General features: G+C 39.9%; 1 long non-coding RNA gene across 1 annotated transcript in view; it reads left to right on the top strand.

Annotated features, from left to right (window-relative positions):
* LOC110345278 (uncharacterized) overlaps positions 1-19,346 on the top strand; it is a 34,524-nt gene extending 15,178 nt beyond the window's left edge. The window contains exon 2 of the long non-coding RNA XR_002388496.2: positions 18,784-19,346. This is a non-coding gene — a long non-coding RNA (uncharacterized LOC110345278). The remainder of the gene's footprint in view (positions 1-18,783) is intronic.
* Positions 19,347-20,676: the final 1,330 nt, after the last annotated feature.

Raw genomic sequence — 20,676 nt, 5'->3', positions numbered from 1 at the left:
ACTAAAGAAACTATTCGGTATTTACACGTGTGTCCTATTTATTTCACTTAAGAGTATCGCCTCAATATGCATCCATTTAGCTATAAATGACTCTAGTTTTTCATTCTTTATGGCTGAGTAGCACTCCATTTTATTAAAAAAACACATTTTCTTTATCCAACTTCCAGTTGATGGGCACTTGGGCTGCTTCCAAGCTTTAGCTATTACAAACTGTGCTGCTATGAATGTGGGTGCACATATATCACTTTGGTGTGATTCTTTTAATTCTTTGGGGAAGATCCCCAGCAGGGGAATATCGGGGTCAAATGGGACTTCCAGTCCTAGTTCTTTGGGGTATCTCCATACTGACTTCCACAGTGGTTGGACCAGTCTGCACTCCCACCAACAACAGAGAAGAGTTCCTTTCTCCCCACAACCCCACCAGCATTTGTTATTAGTTGATTTCTTGATAGCAGCCATTCTTTCTGGGGTGAGGTGGAATCTCAGGGTTGTTTTCATCTGCATCTCTCAAATGACGAGTGATGTTGAACATTTTTTCATATATTCGTTTGCTGCTTTTACTTCTTTGTCTGAGAAATGTCTGTTCATTTCAGATGCCCATTTTTGAATTGGGTCTTTGACTTTAGGGGGTCTGATTTTTTTCAGTTCTTTATATATTCTAGATAGTAGTCCTTTGTCTGAAGTACAGCCGCTAAAAATTTTTTCCCATATTGTACGTTGTGTGTTAGCTCTGTTGGTGGTTTCTTTTGCAGTGCAGAAGCTTTTTAATAAGATGAGATCCCAGTTGCTGATTCTTTCTGCTAGTTCCTGTGCTGCTGAGGTTTTGTTCATAAAGTCTTTTCCTATGCCAATGTCTTCAAGAGTTCTACCTAACTTATCTTCCAGCAAGGTTAGTGTTTCTGTCTTAATATTTAGATCTTTAATCCACTTTGATCTTAGTTTAGTGCATGGTGATAGGTATGGGTCTAGTTTTAATCTCTGACAGGTTGAAATCCAGTTTTTCCAACACCATTTATTAAATAGGCTATCTTTTCTCCAATGAGGGTGGTTGGCTCCTTTGTCAAAGATGAGGTAGCTGAGTATGTCTGGAGTTTTTTTCTGAATCTTCTAATCTATTCCACGGATCCTCAGGTCTGTTCCTTTGCCAGTACCATGCTGATTTTATCATAGCAGCTTTGTGGCATAGTTTCAAGTTGGGGATTGTGATACCCCCAGCCATGTCTCTGTTGCTTAGAATTGCTTTAGTTATTCTAGGTCTCTTCTGGTTCCAAATGAATTTTTGGATTGTTTTCTCTAGTTCTCTGAAGTATATTGTTGGAATTTCAATCAGCATTGCATTGAATCTATATAGTAGTTTTGGAAGTATGGCCATTTTCCCTATATTGATTCTTCCTACCCAGAGGCAAGGGATGTCTTTCCATTTTCTTGTATCCTCTTCAATCTCTTTTTTCAGAGTGCTGTACTTTTCAGTGTAGAGGTCTTTTGCTTCCTTTGTTAGATTGATTCCTAGATATTTCATTTTTTTGGATGCTATTGTAAAAGGAATTGTTTCCCTAATTTCTCTCTCAGTGAGTCTGCTATTTGTGTACAAGAAGGCTATTGATTTTTGAGTGTTGCTTTATACCCAGCTACTCTACTGAATCTGTCAATTAAGTCTAGAAGTCTTCTGGTGGAGTTTTTTGGGTCTTCTATGTAAAGTGTCATATCCTCAGCAAATGATGACAGTTTAACTTCTTCTTTTCCTATCTTTATTCCTTTTATTTCTTTCTCTTTTCTAATTGCTGTGGCTAATGTTTCCAGAACTATATTGAAGAGGAGTGGTGATAGTGGGCATCCTTATCTTGTTCCTGATTTTAGTGTGAAGGATTTCAGTTTTTGACTATTTAGTATGATGTTGGTTGTTGGTTTTTCATAGATAGACTTAATTAGGTTGAGATAAAAACCTTCTATTCCAATTTTCTGTAGGGTTTTTATCAAGAATGGGTGCTGGATTTTGTCAAATGCTTTTTCTGCATCTATTGAGATGATCACATGGTTTTTGTCCTTGACTCTGTTAATATGGTGTAATACATTTATTGATTTACGGATGTCGAACCATCCTTGCATCCCTGGGATAAATCCAACTTGGTCAGGGTGTATGATTGTCTTGATGACCCTCTGTATTCTGTTTGCCAGTATCTTGTTGAGGACTTTTGTATCTATGTTCATTAGGGAGATTGGTCTGTAGTTCTCTTTTTGGGTTGAGTCTTCCCCTGGTTTTGGAATCTACAGAGATGGTGAGCAGAGTGAAAGGCATGATTAGAGGATCTAGAACAGAAACAGATAAAAAAATAGATGAGCTCAGAAACATGCTGGAAGCCATGAATACCCAGCATAAGAAAGAAATAGAAACTATGATCGCCCAACATAAGAAAGGAATGGAATCCATGAAACAGATTCAAACAGATATTCAGGAGATCAAAAACTCCATTGAAAGTATCCACAGCAGATTAAGGGAATCTGAAGATAGAATATCAGATATAGAAGACAGGATCTCGGTTAGAGACCATGAAAATAGAGATTTCTTAAAAATAGTAAGGGACCACGAGAAATCAATCCAACAACTGCTAGACAATGCAAAGAAGAATAACATAAGACTGATAGGAGTCCATGAAAAAACAGGAGAAAGCACAATTGACATAAAAAAACTGTTCACAGAAGTAATAGTGGAAAACTTCCCAGACAGAAGTAGAGAATTGGACATACAGATAAGTGAGGCATATAGAACTCCAACTAGCCATGATAAAAAAAATCTACATCTAGACATATAATAGTCAAGATCCCAAAAACCCAATAGAAAAACAAAATCCTAAAAGAAGTTAGAGAAAAGAAACAAATCACCTACAAAAGAAAGCCCATCAGAATCACGTCAGACTTCTCAACACAAACCCTCAAATCAAGGAGAGCCTGGAGTGAAGTATTTCAAGCCCTAAATGAAAATAACTTCCAACCTAGACTGTTGTATCCTGCAAAATTATCTTTCAAAATCAATGGGGAAATTAGATACTTCCATGACAAAGAACACCTGAAAAATTTCATGAACACCAAACCAGCACTACAAGCAATTCTAAACAATATCCTAGAAAAAAGCAACGAAGGCCACAACTCCATGAGGCCCAACAGAAGGAAGCCACCAGGCAAGGTAAGACACTAAAGGGAAAGGGGGAAAAAATAAGAAATAAAAGAGCCAACAAAAGTAAAACATCATGACAAGGATAAATCAATATCTATCAATTATAACCCTCAATGTTAATGGCCTCAATTCACCAATCAAAAGAAATAGATTGGCAGAATGGATTAAAAAGGAAAATGCAACAATATGCTGTGTACAAGAAACACACCTAACTCAAAAAGAAATTTATAGACTGAAAGTAAAAGGATGGAAAACAGTTCTCCACATGACAGGAACCCAGAAGAAAGCAGAGGTAGCAATCTTATTTGCAGACAAAGTAGATTTCAAACCAAAACTAATTAAAAGAGACAAAGATGGTCACTACATCCTTGTGAAGGGAACAATCCAAGAGGAGGAGATGACAATCCTAAATATATATGCATCACATACGAATGCCCCCAACTATACAAAACAAGTATTAATAGACATGAAAAACCAAATAAACACTAACACAATTGTAGTGGGGGACTCAATACCCCACTGTCACAAATATACAGATCATCTAGACAAAAAGTTAACAAGGAAATTCTAGAACTGAACCAAGCCATTGAACAAATGGACTGAATAGATGTTTACAGAGTGTTCCACCCCACAAAATCGGAATACACATTCTTTTCAGCTGCACACGGGTCATTCTCCAGAATAGACCACATGCTAGCTCATAGGACATGTCTAAGTAAATGTAAAAGAATTGAAGTTGCCCCCTGTATATTATCAGACCATAGTGCAATAAAATTGGAGATCAATAACATAAGAAACAGCAAAACCCCAACAAACACATGGAAACTGAATAACACCCTCTTGAACAACCAATGGGTCACAGAAGTAGTTAAAGAAGAAAGTGCTTCTGGTAATTTTAAAATGTAGCACTAGTGATTGAACCCATGACCTTCACACTGAGCACATCTCCAGCCATCCTCATCCTTTAAAAAAAATTTGGGACAGGGTCTTGCTAAGTCCTAAGTTGCCCAGGCTGGTCTCAAACTTACAGTCCTTCTACCTCAGCTTTCCAGAATTCTTGGAGTACAGGTGTGTGCCACACTACTTGATTAGTCAAAGCTTTTCTTAGATGAGGCACAAAGGGCTCACAGAAGGTAAGAACTGTCCGGGGTCTTTGAGAAAGCTGGCATTCCTGTATACATTGTTTCTCCAAGAGATTTTTTAGTATAAAAGTCAGCTTACTGAAGTCTACTATCCTAAGGAAAATTACTTTCTTCCATAGTATATTCTCCCTCAACTAATTTCTTCACTGTTACAATGTTAGCTTGTCTAATGTAACAAAAAGTTATTCCGATGAGAATGTCATTAGCCCTTCTTAGACTTGCTATTTTTAGTTTTTAAATGAATTATTTAGATATCTGTAATTATTTGGAATGTGATATGTGGCACTAAATCAGACAAACTGGATTACTGTTTTGATAGTTCTGATTATATTTTTCTTATTTTCCCAATAAAATAATTATTGCCCCACCAAAAAGCTGAAAATGTGAAATGATGCTGAAAGTTAATAGACATCCTAGCATCCAGGACTGGAGGAATCTTGCATCTAAAACAGCTGGTTTAACGCAAGTGCACCCAGGCTTTCCTTCATTACTCGGCCTTGGTTTTGACTCAGGAAGCAGAGGTGGTCTGGTCTCCGGGAGGAAGATATTTCACCCTGTGCCTTGAGCTCTATAGAAATGCAGAGTTTGTATCAAACAGAAAGATGCAAAAACTCAGTCAGCAGGATTCCAAAGCCCCAGAATATCTGTACCCTGTGGGAGACAAGAACCAGGAAAACAACTGGACAGGACAAAGGAGGCCAGCTCATGAAGCTCTTTCTCAAAAATTTTTAGCAAACTGGAATTCTCTCTCTCTCTCTCTCTCTCTCTCTCTCTCTCTCTCTCTCTCTCTCTCTCTTTTGTACTAAAGATCAAACCAAACTCAGGATCTTGCTCTTGCCAGGCAGGTGCTGTGCTGCTGAGCTACATCCCCAGCCTGGAATTCTTAATAGAATGTGTGTGGTGTGTGTGTTTAAATTCTTAATAGAATGTAAGAAGACTTAAGTCCAGGAGGAGAGGAGAATGATAATAAGAAAAAGAATTGAGAAGGCAATACTATAAGCCTTCTATAAGAGAGGTGAGATGAGTTTTTTTCAGTTGAAAAAAACTAAAATATTGATTTGAGAATTAAAATATAGCTGGGGGTGTGTAATGCTGTGGACCCTAAATGTGGAAAAGAAGTTTGTGAAGCCCTCAGAAAGTGATGGAGAGGTAAAAGTTCACCTATGATGATAGAGTGCAAATTCAAGTATAGAAATCTGACAGAGTGCTTCCCCAGTAGAAGTTAAAACCAACTAATTAGCAACAACTCTCCAATAATAACAGAATAATTTTTTGGAAATTAAATGAGTTTCATAGATTCCAAGGAATTTCCATAAAACAAAACTGATGCCCAAACTCTGAAAATTTATAAAAGGACACCAACAATAAAGTGAATGTATATACTTCAGGATAGAAACAGATTACCTGTGAAGGACAAGGTCATTCTGTACTCAGCCTGTCCTCGGTAATAGACTCTTGGAAGGAAATTGCTGGGAATTGTCATCCTGGTCCTCATGATCTTTCGTTGTCTTGGTAACATTTTTGCATGTATCAGGGGGCTTCATAAAGACATTTATGAAATGTGTATGAGGAAAAAACATTCCACACATACACTTAAGTGTGCTGACAGGACTAACCTGACTAGAAAGCAGTGTGCCTTATGTGTCAGAACCTCTTTACCCTCTTGTCACTCCTCTTCCATCTGAAGGGTTTAGTCAGGAATATGTGGACAAGCTTCCTTCTTCCATGGTACATATATTTAGAGCAGAACTTGGGAACCACTAAAATGTCCAATGTTACAGGGCTAACAACATTAATTATGATGCGTGCATAGGACGAAATGCTTGTCAAATACTTTATTGTATAAAAATATTTCACAGCATAGAAATATGTTGACAACAACAGTAGTTATTTTGATCATTGTTAGGTATTGGGAACAGGCCCAGGAAGAAGGCAGATGAGGTGCCTCCTGAGTCCCACCTTGAAATTCTAGTGGTAATAGCTACTTGCATAAAATAGTAAGTTAAATAAGGCATACATCTGTTTTGGTGAGTGCATGTGTGTATATACATGTGTATAATTACTGGAAAATTATTTTATTATACCCATATTTTAGGGATCAGGTGGTTAGATATTATGGATCATTTTTAGTTTCCTCTTTGCGCTTCTGTGCATTTTCCAAATCAAGTAATAGACAACATTATCTAATCAGAAATATATCTGTTCATTTTTAAAAACAGAAAGGAAATTCAGAAGCATTTTTAATGTTACTACATAGTGATAGCTTACAATTTCTAGTTATGTATCTCGATTTGAGATTAACAAAAATATATTGGTATTAATCTATATGCTCCCAGCTTCTTTAGCATAAAAGGCATCCTACTTCCATGTAGTGTGCAAATAATAATAAATTATGCTCTGCCTGCTCACCCATAAGATGCCTGCCCAGGCCCTCTGTGTTAGTTACTTTTGTCTTGTTGCTGAGACAAAATACCTGATGCCAAAAGTTAAAAGAGAAAGGATTTATTTGGCTTGTAGTTTATAGAGGTTTCAGTTCATAATCAGCTCACTCCAGGGCAGGTATGGCAAACAGGCAGTGCAGAGGAGAACATGGTGCGAACAGGGCAGCAAAGGCAACAGGGAGTTAACAGTGTCTGTCTTTCTGCCACTTTTATCTTATTCAGACTACTTAGGGTGGGTAACACTCACACCCTTAACCCTAGGGCCCTTGAGCCTAGCACAGCATCATGAATCACTTCCAGCTTCACACACTCTAGATCAAGCCTATGCCCACAGGAGGCTTTGGGGGGACCTCTAGACCCAAACCCTAACACCCGAAACATAACACCCTCCCTCTGTCCTTCCTGCCTCCCTTCCTTACTTCTCACTAGGTTTCTATTACCACCTACTATAGGGAATTTTCTTATTTTTTCCTTGGTTCACAAATCTGCTGTCCTTGCAGCATGTCCTCTAAGCCATTGGTGTTGTCTTCTGCTTTCAGCCAGCTCCAGCCCACATAAGCTGGCCTCCCAGTGCTCTCATCTAGATGTGTATATGGATGACATCTGGTGCTGGAACATGGCACTCTCAGCCGGAGCTTCCTCATGACGCTTGGCTAGCGATAGGGATCCGGCGTGAACTCCAGCCATGCCTACTGGAGGGAACAGACATCCTGACACTCCACAGGGCCTCTCCTTTATCTCTGGCTCTGGTCCTGTTGAGAAATTGGCCAACTGCCTCTGGGAATTGGAGTTGAGACCCCTTAGAGGAAAGCAAACGTGTTAATCAGATTTCTTTTACTGTAACAGATACTTGAAACAATCAATTTATAAAAAAAAGAAGTTTATTTTGGCTCACAGTTTTAGAAGTTTCAGTCCATGGTTGATTGGTCCCATTGCTTTGGGGTCTGTGGGGAAGCTGGACATCATGGCAGAAGTGTGTGGTGAAGCAAGCCACCACCTTATGGTGAGGATGTGAATAAGAGGGAGGAACAGCTGGGGTTTTATTGTTCCCTTTGAGGACAGGCATAGCTCTAGTGACCTAAAACCTGTCATTAGACCTCACCTCTGAAGCCACCATCTGCCAGAAGCATCCCAGAAGAGCACAAACTTTTGACACATGGCCTTTGGGGGACATTCTAGCATTAAACTAAATCATTAAGTAGGAAACATTGTCTACAGTGACACCATCTCCCCTGCCAGAGAGAGAACCTCTATTTCGTTCTTTTACCACTCCAGCACCTCATGATTTTAATCCTCTCTTCCAAAAGTAGTTGCTTATATTGTAAAAGTAGCAATTAAATTAGTTTACCCCCCAAAAGAGCTATTAGTAAGAACTTGGGGTGAGCCTCCATGATCTGAAAAAGTACAAAGTGGCATGGAGAGAGAAGTTGGTTCCCTGAAAGTGTGTCTTTCCTTTCCACTGTTGGCTTTGCCCAGGCTTTCTTGGCATATTCCATGAACATCTGCTGTGCCACGTGGGTTCATATGTGCTCTTCTGAGGAAGCTTACATTGTAACCACATCATGAGATCCGGCCCTGGGAAGCAAGGCTGTAGAAACAAGTAAAAAGGCGAGATTTGCTTTGAGTGCTGGCAAGATATTAGTAGTCTCACTGTGATTCTATGAGCGCCATTTTAATGGTAATAATGTTGGATGGGAGAGGACAGTGCCTCAAACTACAGGGATTTCCAGCCTGCTGCCCAGTCACAGGTCTGTGCTGAAAGCCAGGTCTCCCCTCTCTTTCTATTCTGTGCCTTTGATGTTTCATTTTGTCATCTAAAGAGGTAGGTCCTACTTGGCCCATAAACCAGTCTGGCCTGCCAGTTTTTTTTTTTTTTTTGGTATTATTTTATTGGTACATTTTAGGTATACAATATAATGACATTCATCTTTGGAAATTTGCACCTTTACACAATCTGTCTTGATTCTTATTTTTTCCCCCTTCCTCTGCCCTCCCTTCAACCCCTCCATCCCTCCCTATTTACAAAGACTTTGTTTCCATTTTTTCACTTTCTCATATTAATTCCATTCCCTTCTTTCCTTTCCCCTACCCCTCCCACTTCCTTCCCCTTTGTCCCTTTTCTTCCTATTTCACATTATCTATTATACCTTTTAGTCCTTATTTACACTTTCAGTTTCTCACACTAGGGAACTATTCAGTATTTACACATGTGTAAAATAACACTCACTTTACGATGATGCATCTGAAAATGATATCGGTACACTGCTAATAGTTAGACTCAGTGTTATTTGGATCTTGCTTTTTTTTCCACTCATGCTGTGTGTCCTTACAGGATGTGCTCCAAGACAGCAAGCGGCACTGGTGGTCAAACCTCTCCAGGCTCTGCCAGTCTCAGCACTTCCTTGCTTTTGATAGTCCTGGCAGTCCCTGTTTCCTGTGTTTGTGAGGTGTGGAAAATTCCTCCCTCACAGAAATCTGTATTTTTATCTCAGTTGCTGACTAGCTTTCACAGCTCTTATTAAATGTAGTTAACAGTGAGTCACTAACTAGGGAAAGCCTGCCAGTGTGTTCAAGATATGAGGTACTGATAGCTGAATAATTTTTTTCTTTTCTAGTACCAGGGATCAAACTCAGTACCTTGCTCTTGTGAGGCAGGTGTGGCGCCACTGAGCTAAATCCCCGGCCCTTAGAGCTGAATAATTTTTAACACATTATTTCTAGTTTATTTTCTAAAGGAAATCAATCTTATGCTCCCCTCACCTCTCTCTTTCTCTCCGTGTGTGTATTACTAGAGACTGAATCCAGGCCCTTCACAATGAGCTACAACCACAGCCTTTTAAAATTTTATTTTGTGACAGGGCCTTGCTAAGTCACTAAATTGCCTAAGATGGGCTTGAACTTGCTGTCCTTCTGCCTCAGCCTCCCAGAGGACTGGGAGTACTGGCATGTGTAACCATGGCTGGCTAAATAGTTTGTTTTCTAAATGTGTCTGACTTTAATCAGCATATGAAGGAGTTTTGTAGATCCATAGTGAGAACTTTTCCTTACGGAGGTACACCTTCAAAGGCAGTTAATTCCCTTGGAAGATTGAGGACTCATTCCCTTCAAAGAAGAAACCAGAAAGTTTTATTATCTTGGAAAAATAGATCCAAGTCTCCCAATGTACTTGTGAAACTCTCCAGCTTTCTAGAAGAACTTTTATCTTTTGGTGGCCTGAGCATCTTGATTTGCTTGATCAAGGGTACCATTGTCAAGGGAAGATGGAGCCAGCCTGTCCGTGAGATTGATAACACCATATAGCATTTGTATTTAGAGCCTCTTCTGATTTTGTAACTCCTTCTTGGAATTATCAAAGGTAGAGTGAAGGCTGAGTCAAGACAGGAGCCTGGAGCCTCATCTAACTTCCTAACTCACCCAGGATATCAGATTTAGATTCTGAAATCTATCCTGGCTGGTGGCAAGGGCACATACAAGAATGAAAAGCCAAGCGTTGTTTTAGGACTCTTCTTTGAAATCCAGTTTGAGATTAATTTAATAAAACAATTTCTACTGTAAATTTATTTTCTTTCATGAAATTTGTTTTAGTATATGTTTGAGATATGTACTGATTACCTTGAGCTTGGGGGATTCGTAAGTATGCATATCACATCCTGACTTTTTTACTCCGTGGCACTACTGCTCTCCCATGATCGTTCATCCCCAGATCCCTGTCCCACCTCTACAGAGTCTGCCTCTGTACGTCTTAATATTGTCTCTTCTATTTTGATGTTTAAATTACTGATATTTTGGTTCTATCACTTTAGAGAAACCATGCAATATTTTACCATCTGTGACTGACTTATTTCACTTAGTATTATGGTCTCAAGGTTCACCCATTTTCCTACAAATGACTCAAATGTATTCTTGTATAAGGTCGAGTAATACACCATTGTGCATAAATATCACATTTTCTCAGTTCATTCATCTGTTGATGGGCACGTAGGCTGCTTCCATGATTTAGCTAGTGTGAGTTGTGCTGCTATAAACATATCACTGTAATATGATGACTTTGCCTTTTTTGGGGAGATATCCAGAAGAGGGATAGCTAGATCAAATGGAATTTCTATTTTTACTTTTTTGAGGAATCTGCATACTGATTTCCATAGTAGTTGTACTAGTTTACTGTACATTCCTGTCATCAATGTAGAAAAGTTCTTTTCCCCCAAACCTTGCTAGTATTTGCTGTTTTTGACTCCTGGAGAGTGGCTATTATTACTAGAGTAAGATAGAATCTCAGTGTTGTTTGGATTTGCATTTCTGTAATGGCCAAAGATGCTGAGCCTTTTTCATGTATTTATCAGTCATTTGTACTCTTTCTGAGAAGTGTCTACTCATTCCAATTTCCCATTTTTGATAGGGTCTTTTATTTTGGAGGGGGTCTAATTTTTTTGAAGTTCTTTAGTCCTCTGTATGAAGAATAGCTGGCAACATTGTTTCCCATTCTGTGGATGTTTCTTCATTCTGTTTGTGGTTTTCTTTGCTGTGCAGAAGTTTTTTTTGTGTTTGTGTGTGTGTGTGTGTGTGTGCGTGTGTGTTTGGTACCAGAGATCAAACTCAGGACCTTGTACTTGAGAGGCAGGCAGCAGCACCACTGAGCTAAATCCCTGGCCCAGAAGTTTTAAAATTTGATATAATCCCATTTGTTGATTCTTGGCATTATTTCTTGTGTAATTTGAGTTCTGTTCAGGAAGTCCTTGTCTATGCCTATGTCTTCAAGAGTTTTTATCAATTTTTTTCCCCAGTAGATTTAATGTTTCTGGTTTTATCCATTTTTATTTTTTGTATCCATTTTTATTTGATTTTAGAACATGGTGAGAAATATGGATCTAGATTTATTCTTCTGGGTATGGATAACCAATTTTCCAAACATTTGTTTAAAAAGTCTATCTGTTCTCCAGCGTAACCTTTATTATAAAAAACAGATGGCTGAAGGTGTTTGTGGTTTTTCTGCTCCCTCTCTTTTATCCCATTGGTCAACAGGTCTGTTTTGGAGACCAGTGCCGTGCTGTTTTACTACTGCAGCTTTGTAGAATAACTTGCAGTCTGGTATTGTAATGCTTCCTGCCTCACTCTTGTTGTTCAGGATTGCTTTGAGTATTTGGGTTCTCTTCTGGTTTCATATGAATTTCAGAAATATTCTTCTATTTTTGTGAAAAAAGCTGATAGTATTTTGAATGAAATTTTATTAATCTATGTATTATTCTGCTTAACAAAAAAGGAGGCAGTCTTTTCATTTTCTGATGTTCTTTAATCTCTTTTCTTCAGACCAATATAGTTTTCATTGTAGAGGACTTTTTCTTGCTGAGTTTGGTTAATTCCTAGGTATTTAAATTTTCTGAATTATGAATGGGATTATTTTCCTTATTTCTTTTTCAGTGCATTCGTTTTTGGTATGTGGGAGCACTATTGATTTTTTTGTATGTTTATTTTGTATCCTGCTACTTTGCTGAATTTGTTAGTTCTGAGTCGTCTGGTTGAGTATTTTTGATCTTCTATGTAAAGGATCATGTCATCTGCAAACAAGGATAGTGTGACTTCGTCCTTCCTATTTCAATCCCTTTTATTTATTTTTTTTACTGATTGTAAAAACTAAAGTTTCAAGTACCATGTTGAACAGGAGCAGTGAGACTTTGTCTTGTTGTGATTTTATAGGGAATATTTTCAGTTTTTTTCATTTAGTGTGATGTTAGCAGTGGGTTTGTAACAAATGGCTTTTATCAATTTAAGATAAGGTCCTTCTATACCCATTTTCATCAAGGGTTTTACTATGAATGGATGTTGGATTCTGTCAAAAAAATTTTTTCTTCACCTATTGAGATGATCATGTAATTTTCATCCTTACTTCTGTTTATGTGGTGTATTACATTTATTGATTTGCTTACATTGAATCATCTTTGCAACCCTGAGATGAAACCATTTTGTTCACGATGTATAATCCTTTTAATGGCTTGTATTCTGTTTGCAAGTATCTTGTTGAGGATTTTTGGTATGTACTCATAAAGTTTTCTTTCTTTCTTTTTTTTTTTTGGTAAATCTTTGTCTGGTTTTGGTATCAGGATAATGTTACCTTCAAGGAATGAGTTTAGCAGTGTTCTTCCCTTCTCAATTTCATGGAAGAGTTTGAGGAGCATTGAGGTCAATTCTTCCCTCAAGTTTGGGTAAAATTCTGCACTAAATCCATAGGTTCTGGATTTTTTCTTAGTGGGCAGAGTTTTTATTACTGGTTCAGTTCCATTGCTTGTTTTAAATCTTCTTTGTTTAGGGCTGGGGGTTTAGCTCAGTGGTTTCGCTGCCTGCTGTGCAAGCACAAGGACCCAAATCTTCTTTGTTTAGTTTTAGTGACTCATGTACCTGGGAATTTTTTGTTTCTTCTAGATTTTTCAACTTAATGAAATACAGGTTTTTGAAATAGCTTCTTATAAACCTCTGAATTTCTGCAATGTCTGTTTTGAATGTGCCCTTTTAATTTCTAGTTCCATTGACATATGCAGTTCCTGGGGCAGAGCTTGATCAGTTCACATCTCAGGAGTTTATGCCTGTTGGGGAGGATTTAGGAAATTCTCTCTCTTCCCAATATTTTCAGCAGGTCCTTCTGGAGCAGTGGAATGCTCAGTCTTCTCTGCACCAACTCTCTGTGTGACGTCTGCTGGCCACAGGATATGGTGGGGCTTCAGCTGATGTACAAATATGGAGGTTATTTCCCAGATTCGTTTCAGTTTTAATGTTGAAGGGCTTTGTGGTTTATTTACTAGGATAAAAATTAAATTCTCAGAATAGAAGTGCCCTAAATACATTATTACATTATTCAGTTTTTGACAAATGCACTTTAACATTTAATTTTGCATTAGTAACATGTAATCATTACTTGTTACAAAGACACAAAGCAAAGCCTAGTGCCTGTTAAGGCAATGAGCTGTAATTGGGCTTCTAAATTGTCTTTCCTGCAGCACTCCGCATTATTACTTTTTTAAAAATTTGATAGCAGCCCCCGTTAAGTATTTTTTATTGTATCCTTTTTCATTTAAAATTTTCTTCCTCTTGCCCATAAGGCATATCTCTACTTGATTACTGTATGAAGGAAAACTAAATTAAAATGAAAACTGTAGCCCTACTCCTTGTATATGATGGTTTGCATAATTATGAAATTCTAGCACATTTACCAATTCCTTTTTACATTTTTAGTGTTACTTTGTGTGGCTGCTACTTTTCTGTGTCCAATATTCTTCAGAGTTTTGCATATTATAGCATATCAGCTCAATTTTGTGGACAACAAGACAACAACTCAGATGAAACTCAATTACAAAAGTATGTGTGAGCAAAGCATCAATTTGCCCCCGTAGAATCTTGGAGTGTTTTAATTTTGTGTGCTCTTGTTTTGCTATTTGGGTCATTATTGAGTCTTTTCCTTCTGGTTTCAGATGTGTGTTAGCTGCTGTCATTTCCCCTCCCCAGAGACCAGACACTCCTGGTGGCCACCTTTTCTAAGGTTTTTAGAAAAGACAAAGAATAGAAACAAAGCCTTGACATTCATGGTTAACTACCTTCCTCTTTCTCTTCCTCCCTTCTTCTCTTTATCCTGTTTTCCTTTCTCCCCTGTACTCCTGCAGGGAAATTTTACCAAAACTGTACTTATTGCAATGTGTGTCTCTCGCTTAATGACCTAAGAAATTTCACTTCTTTTTAGTATCAGCTGAAAGACAAAAAGTAGAGGTATACATATGCAGGCACATAGTAGTTAACTTTTAAAAGTCAATTTAAACTTTCAAAGGGTATCAGGACTGTGGAAAATGAATTTTCCATGAGCACCCTCCTTTCTGGCCAGTCCCACCTGCCACCCCCAGGAAAGCCAACACAAAGCAGAATAGGGGACTCCCGATTTGGAACATCTTGGCTCTCATGCATCACACAGCATAGCTCTCATGCAAGCCACAGCCCAAGGGCAGGATGAGAGTCACATGTGCCTGGAATGCCCTGACTTGGGGTATGACAAACATCAGCAAGACAAACCGACCTTGGTGACATCCCGCACAGCCCATTTGGCTGATGGCACCTGCTACTCCCCCAGGACTCTAAGTGTTTGTGATACCAGGATGGAGCTCTGTCCCAGTCTGGCTAATTCACCTGCATGCACATGCTTGGGTTTCTAAGACTCCCCTATATACACATGCTAAAGTTTCTACTGTGAACTAAGCCCTAGAAAATCCTCAGAGGAGTGGTAGTCTGTGAGTAAGATGATTCTAAAAGAAACCTGAAAAGCTTGGACCACCATGACATAACTTTCTGCATTGATATTTTAGGTTTCTGTATAATATTAAGGATAATCTAAAAGGGGTTGTTGTGAAAACTCAATTGTCAACATTTTAAGCATTTCAAACAATATATTTACATATTTATATTTATAATGTCTTTAAGTTATTAAACATGTTTTTTAATGAAATATATTAATAATGAATATCTTTCATATGTTAAGTATGTTTCTCAACCTTAAATATACTAATATTTGGTATTTAGCATATTCAACATGTTTGTTTGTGTACATATGCATCTATTCTTACGTACATTTGCATACACAGACTTTACTGCTCCTGTTCTGGGCTCTGTGGCTGCCTCCTTTCTGAACCATCTGCCTGCCATGTTTTAGCTGCCCTTGCTGCCCCAGCTCTGCCCCCTGGCTACCTACCTCAAAGTCTGTGCTAGAGTCCTGGCTGTCTGTACATTCTCACTGGGGAGTCCTGGCTGCACACACATCCCCTGGGGAGGGACAGCTGATGGGAAGCCATGTGAAGGTAGGGAACTGGGAACTCTCTTCCCAAGGCATGGCTCTCTTCTCTTTTCTGCCTTTTTCTCACCCTCTGGTGCCTTTGGCAACTATATTTTGTGTTTCACTCTGAATTTGTCATTATTTTCTGTAAAAACATTGGCCCAGTTTAAATGACACAGATATCATCAGAAGTGGACAGCTGTGCTTTTCACAGACAGAAGGGTCAGAGATATAGAGGTCAGGGCTTGGTGGACAGGACAGGACTCTTCAGGGCCATCCATGCAGTGGCTCCCTCTTGCCAAGGAGAGGGGGACCAGCCTCACAGTCATGGCAGCTGGTGGAACCCTGGTTTAGGAGGGTTATAGTCTTTTCCCTGTGGCCATAACATTCTGAGCTTGTCTGTGGAGGATATTGGCAGGATAAGATAGTAATCAGATGTGAATTTCTAAAAAATTGTGACAGCTTCTGTAGAGACTAGGTGGAGGATGGACAGAAACTTGTTGGGAAAGTTTTGTTTTAGGAAAATGCTAAAAGGCAGTATTATGGCTTTTGTTTAAATTTCTCACCCAAAGCCTCTTGTGGTCATAGGTGGGCTTTTTCAGAAGTGGTTGGATCTAGAGTGTGTGAAGCTGCAATTGATTCATGGTACAACGCTAGGGTCAAGGGCACTAGGATTAAGGGTGTGAGTGCTATCTGCCCTAAGTAGCCTGTATAAGATATAAGTGATAGAAAGAGCTGTAGTTGGCCCTTGCTGCTTTATTACCTTCTGCCCACCATGAACTATTTCTCCTCTGTGATACCACCCTGCCTTAGGATCAGCAAATCACGGACTGAAATCTCTACAAACCATGAGCTAAATAAACCTTTCTTCCCTTAACTTTGGGTGTCAGGAATTTTTTCTAAGTAATGAGAGAAAAGTAACAAAGACAGAATTTAGTACCAGAAAAGTGGGGTCATTGCTGTGACATCACCTGGCTGTGTGGCTCGAGAGCTTTTGGAACTGGCTTGTGGGAAGGAGAAGAGTTAGGAAGGTTAGGAGATGTTGGCTGAAAAAGAAGAGCAGGCGTGCCTTAGGCTGTACGTGATGGGAGATTCTGGTCAGAGTTTAAAAGAAGAACAGAATGCTGATAGAAAAGTTCTGGTAAAACCAGGCTCAGGAAGTTTCTGCTGGGCAAAAGGACTGCATTGGGTGTTGTACCTTGGCAGAAAGTTTGCCTGCATTTTGCTCAGGTCCAGAGACTTTGCTGAGATTAAGATTAAGGGTGGCTGGCCAATTAATCTTGCAGAATAAATTTCAAGGCAGTCTAATGTTGAGGCGATGGCATGGCTACTGTTGGGGTTTTTAGCCAGATTTATGTTGAGAATGGAGGGCAAAGAGCCCAGTACCATGATTCAAAATGTGAGTTTGGCCAGAAAGGAAGCTCCAGTAAAGTTGCATCCTGCAAAGATGGAACAGAGGAGAATTGGTTGCTGAAAAGAGTAGCAAGGAAAAGCCAAGCATTTCAGAAGAAGACAACAGAAAAGATGGTCTGAGGCTATCACAAGAAACAGCAGAACTCCAGCCTTTGCAGCCTCAGGGTTGCAAAGGTGAAAGAATTTGCTTTGAGTAGAGAACCTCAGAGCATCATGTTCCAGAATGGCAGTGGCCTAGAGAATTTGTCCCTTAGAAATGGGTTCAAAGTGCTCAGTGATCCAGGCACTCAATCCCTACAACCAAAAAAGAAGGAAGCCTGGCTTCTGCTCTGGCTGGTGGCAGATCTTGGCATCATCCACATGGCAGAATGCAAGAGTTGTGGAGTCAGAAAGGCTTCCACTCAGATTTCAGAAGAAGGCCTGGGAGGGCAGGCGGTGTGCCCCTGAGAGGGCAGTGTGTGAAGCTGGGAGTGTGAAGCAAAAGTTGCAGTGGAGACCCCAGAAGTTTGGGGAAGCCAGGAATGTGGATCATCTGAAGAAATCTGCAAAGAAGAAGCAGAGAAGCCCCAAGAGAGAAGCCATAGAAGCTACAACCACCAGCAGTGCCATAGGGGCAGAGGCACCCAACCCCTTTGGAGTTCACAACTTGCCACAGATTGCCAGGGATGCTAGAAGTGGAACTGTGGAATTTAACATTTGCTCTGCTGGATTTAGATCTTGATTTGTTTTCATCCCTTGCTATCCTCCTGTTTGTAACTTTTGGAATGGAAATGTTCATCTTGTACCATTAATGTTGGAAGTGTTTAACTTTCTTTTCATCTGTACAGGGGCCTGCAGCTAAGAGTTTGCCTTCAATCTCAGAGGAGACTTTGGACTGGGACTTTTTAGCAATCCTGAAACTGTTTGCACTTTGGCAACTTTAGGAGATGCACTAAATACCTTCTGCATAAAAGGATATGCATGAGTCCTTGGTGTCCCAGGAGCAGAACATTATGGCTCATGTGGTGATAAGTGGGATTTTTCAGAGCTGGCTGGATCTAGGGTGTGTGACACTGGAATTGATTCACGGTGCAACACTAGGTAGGATCAAGGGCACTAGGGTCAAGGGTGTGAGTGCTGCCCACCCTAAGTAGTCTGGATAAGATATAGTGGACCATTGACGAGGGCTGGTTGTATATCAAGTTGGTTGCAAGTCAAGACTATTTTTTCTATAAGAAATAATGGAAAGACCCATAATACATTCTGAACCTCCCAAAGCACCCCTTAACTAATCTTTTCATAATAAAAGGATGTATAATATACATAACTTACCGGAAACACTAATAATTTTTCCTAATGTATTCACCAAAAAGTTATAAAATGTGCCTAGTTTACCAGAAGCAACAATTCCATACTGTACTCACCATTCAAGCAGACATCTTTGGCTTGCAGGAAGGGAGAGTGAAATGGAAGGTAGTTATTGTTTGAAAGGAGCTTCCCCTTCCATAAGAACATCAGGAACCTGGCTCTCTGGTGTCCTTTCTCTCCTTGGGAGAGTCTGTAGCCCACTAGGACCTGCCTCTGGCTCACAAGGTCTCAACATTTTTAGAGCTAAAAACTGATCTGAAGTTGTCTGTTTCTGTTTTTTAAAAAACAGTGTTCTGTAGTATGACATGACATTGTCATTAAGCAAGTGAATGCAATGATTGGGTTTTTCTCTGTCTGGGTGGGTTTTCTTGACAAATATTTGTAGCTCTGTTCATTTTTTCAAGATTTCCTTTATTTCAGAAGAAGAACTTTGCTGCACTGATTGTTGATTCTCTCCCTCCTCTTTAGAAAGCTTCTCAGCTGCCATTCTCTGTTGCTCAGCCAGAAGTTGCTGAAGTTCCTCTGTAGACAATTCCTCCAAGTGTTCCTTCACCAGTTCCTCAACATCACCACTGTCTATCTGCAAGCCTATGGATGCTACTATAGTGAAAATGTCATCAACCACTGGATCAAATGAAGGCTCAGGCTCCTCTACACAGCCTTCAGTCACTCTCCTATATAGTTTTAGGCCACACTTTCTTCCAGGCAGATCTAAGTGTCCTTAGAGGGACACTGGCCCAGGATTTCTCAATTCACCCCAAACAGGATATACCAGTATTTCAGTTGTAACTCAGGACTTTGGTCATAAATTAAAACTAAAATTCTGGTCAGAACCCAAGTTGTTTGGCTGGCTGTAACTTGAGGGTCCACTGTTAAGGGATAGAAAGGGCTGTGGTTGGCCCTTGTGCCTTTGCTACTTTTTGCCTGCCATTAACTGTTTCCCCTTTGTGATACCACCCTGCCTTGGAGCCAGCTGATTGTAGACTGAAACCTCTACAAACTGTGAGCTAAATAAACCTTTCCTTCCTTAACTTTGGGTGTCAGGTATTTTGTCTCAGCAATGAGAGAAAAGTAACTAAGACAGGCAGTGACATGATTTGATGCTGATGATATGTGCTATGCGTAGTGCTTTATTTAGGATTTAGCTTGAAGTTAAAGCCAACAGGACTGGCCGTGGGAGGCAGGAGGAAAGAAAGAATTTAAGTGTAACAGTTTAGATCTGAAATGTGCCCCCAACGCCTCATGTGTGCAGAGGTGTGGCTTTTGGAAGGTGATGGATTATGGTGACCATATAGCTGACATGTTACTAGGAGGTGGTGCCTGATCACAAGAGACAGGTGCCTGCCAGGGTGATTTGAAAGAGCCTGTCTGCCTTCCTTGCTCCTCCCTTCTCTTTTTGCTTCTTGGCTTCCAGGACAAGAGCAGCTCTCTTCCACCCTGGCCCGTCCACTGTGCAGTTTCTGTGTTTGAGCCTGCCAACCGGTAAGGAAACTTCTCAAACTATGAGCCAAAATAAAGCTCTCCTCCTGTAAGTTTCAGGTGTTGGGTATTTTGTTCCGGTGACTATGAAAGACACTCAGACATGTCAGTGTTATGTGAGCTGCTGGGATGGGACGGAGGCAGCTGAATTTTTGTGGATTACAAAATTTGAGCTGTTTACTATATATGAAATGGACAGCTGAAATAAAATAGTCTGGAAAACTAATGAAAAAGTTGAGGCAGAGATATAGATGCAGCCAGAGCTGAGAAGTGAGGATTAGTTCCCCTGCCTAGGTCAAATCTAAATGTTAGGGAATGTGTAAGCATCCTGTGCTTTGTCATAGAACCATTTTCTGGGGCAGTTAAAATCTTCAGATCCAATTAAGAGTTGCTTGATAAGCCTCTCTCCCAGTAGGACTGAAGCCTGCAGACAGCAGCCACTTCCTCTGTTTTGTCCACTTCACGATTCTGCTGTAGTGTGTGCTTTGGAGACATCTTCCCAGAGAACATGCCCAGCAGTGTTGCTAGCTATAAGCCTCAAGTGTTGTGAGTCACTGCTTAGAAACAGACCAGTGTGAAGGCAGGGTGGTGAGGGGAAGCAGCTCAACACAGAGGCAGTTAGTGCATTCTTAGTGGTTGGATGGAGTGGGAGGGACAGGCTATTTAAGTGGAAATTTCCAACCCCGGAAAGAGTTAGTCTCTGGCAGAAGGAAAGGAGCATGTCTGTTTCTAAATCTTGGGCACCTGTTTTTTCAATGAAGTCTTCAGAAGTGTCCCATTGCTGGGAGCACTCTGAGATATCACAAACAGTTTAAGTCATCACAGACAGAAAAATCATCATCTGAAGAGAAGTACAGCTCAATTAGAAAATGTAGATGAAAA

Source organism: Heterocephalus glaber, unplaced genomic scaffold (genome assembly GCF_053883595.1).
Source record: "Heterocephalus glaber isolate CG9 unplaced genomic scaffold, H.glaber_assembly_v1.0 deba00000331, whole genome shotgun sequence".
In the NCBI taxonomy this organism is placed as follows: Eukaryota; Metazoa; Chordata; class Mammalia; order Rodentia; family Bathyergidae; genus Heterocephalus; species Heterocephalus glaber.
This window is presented reverse-complemented; position numbering and strand designations above follow the sequence as displayed.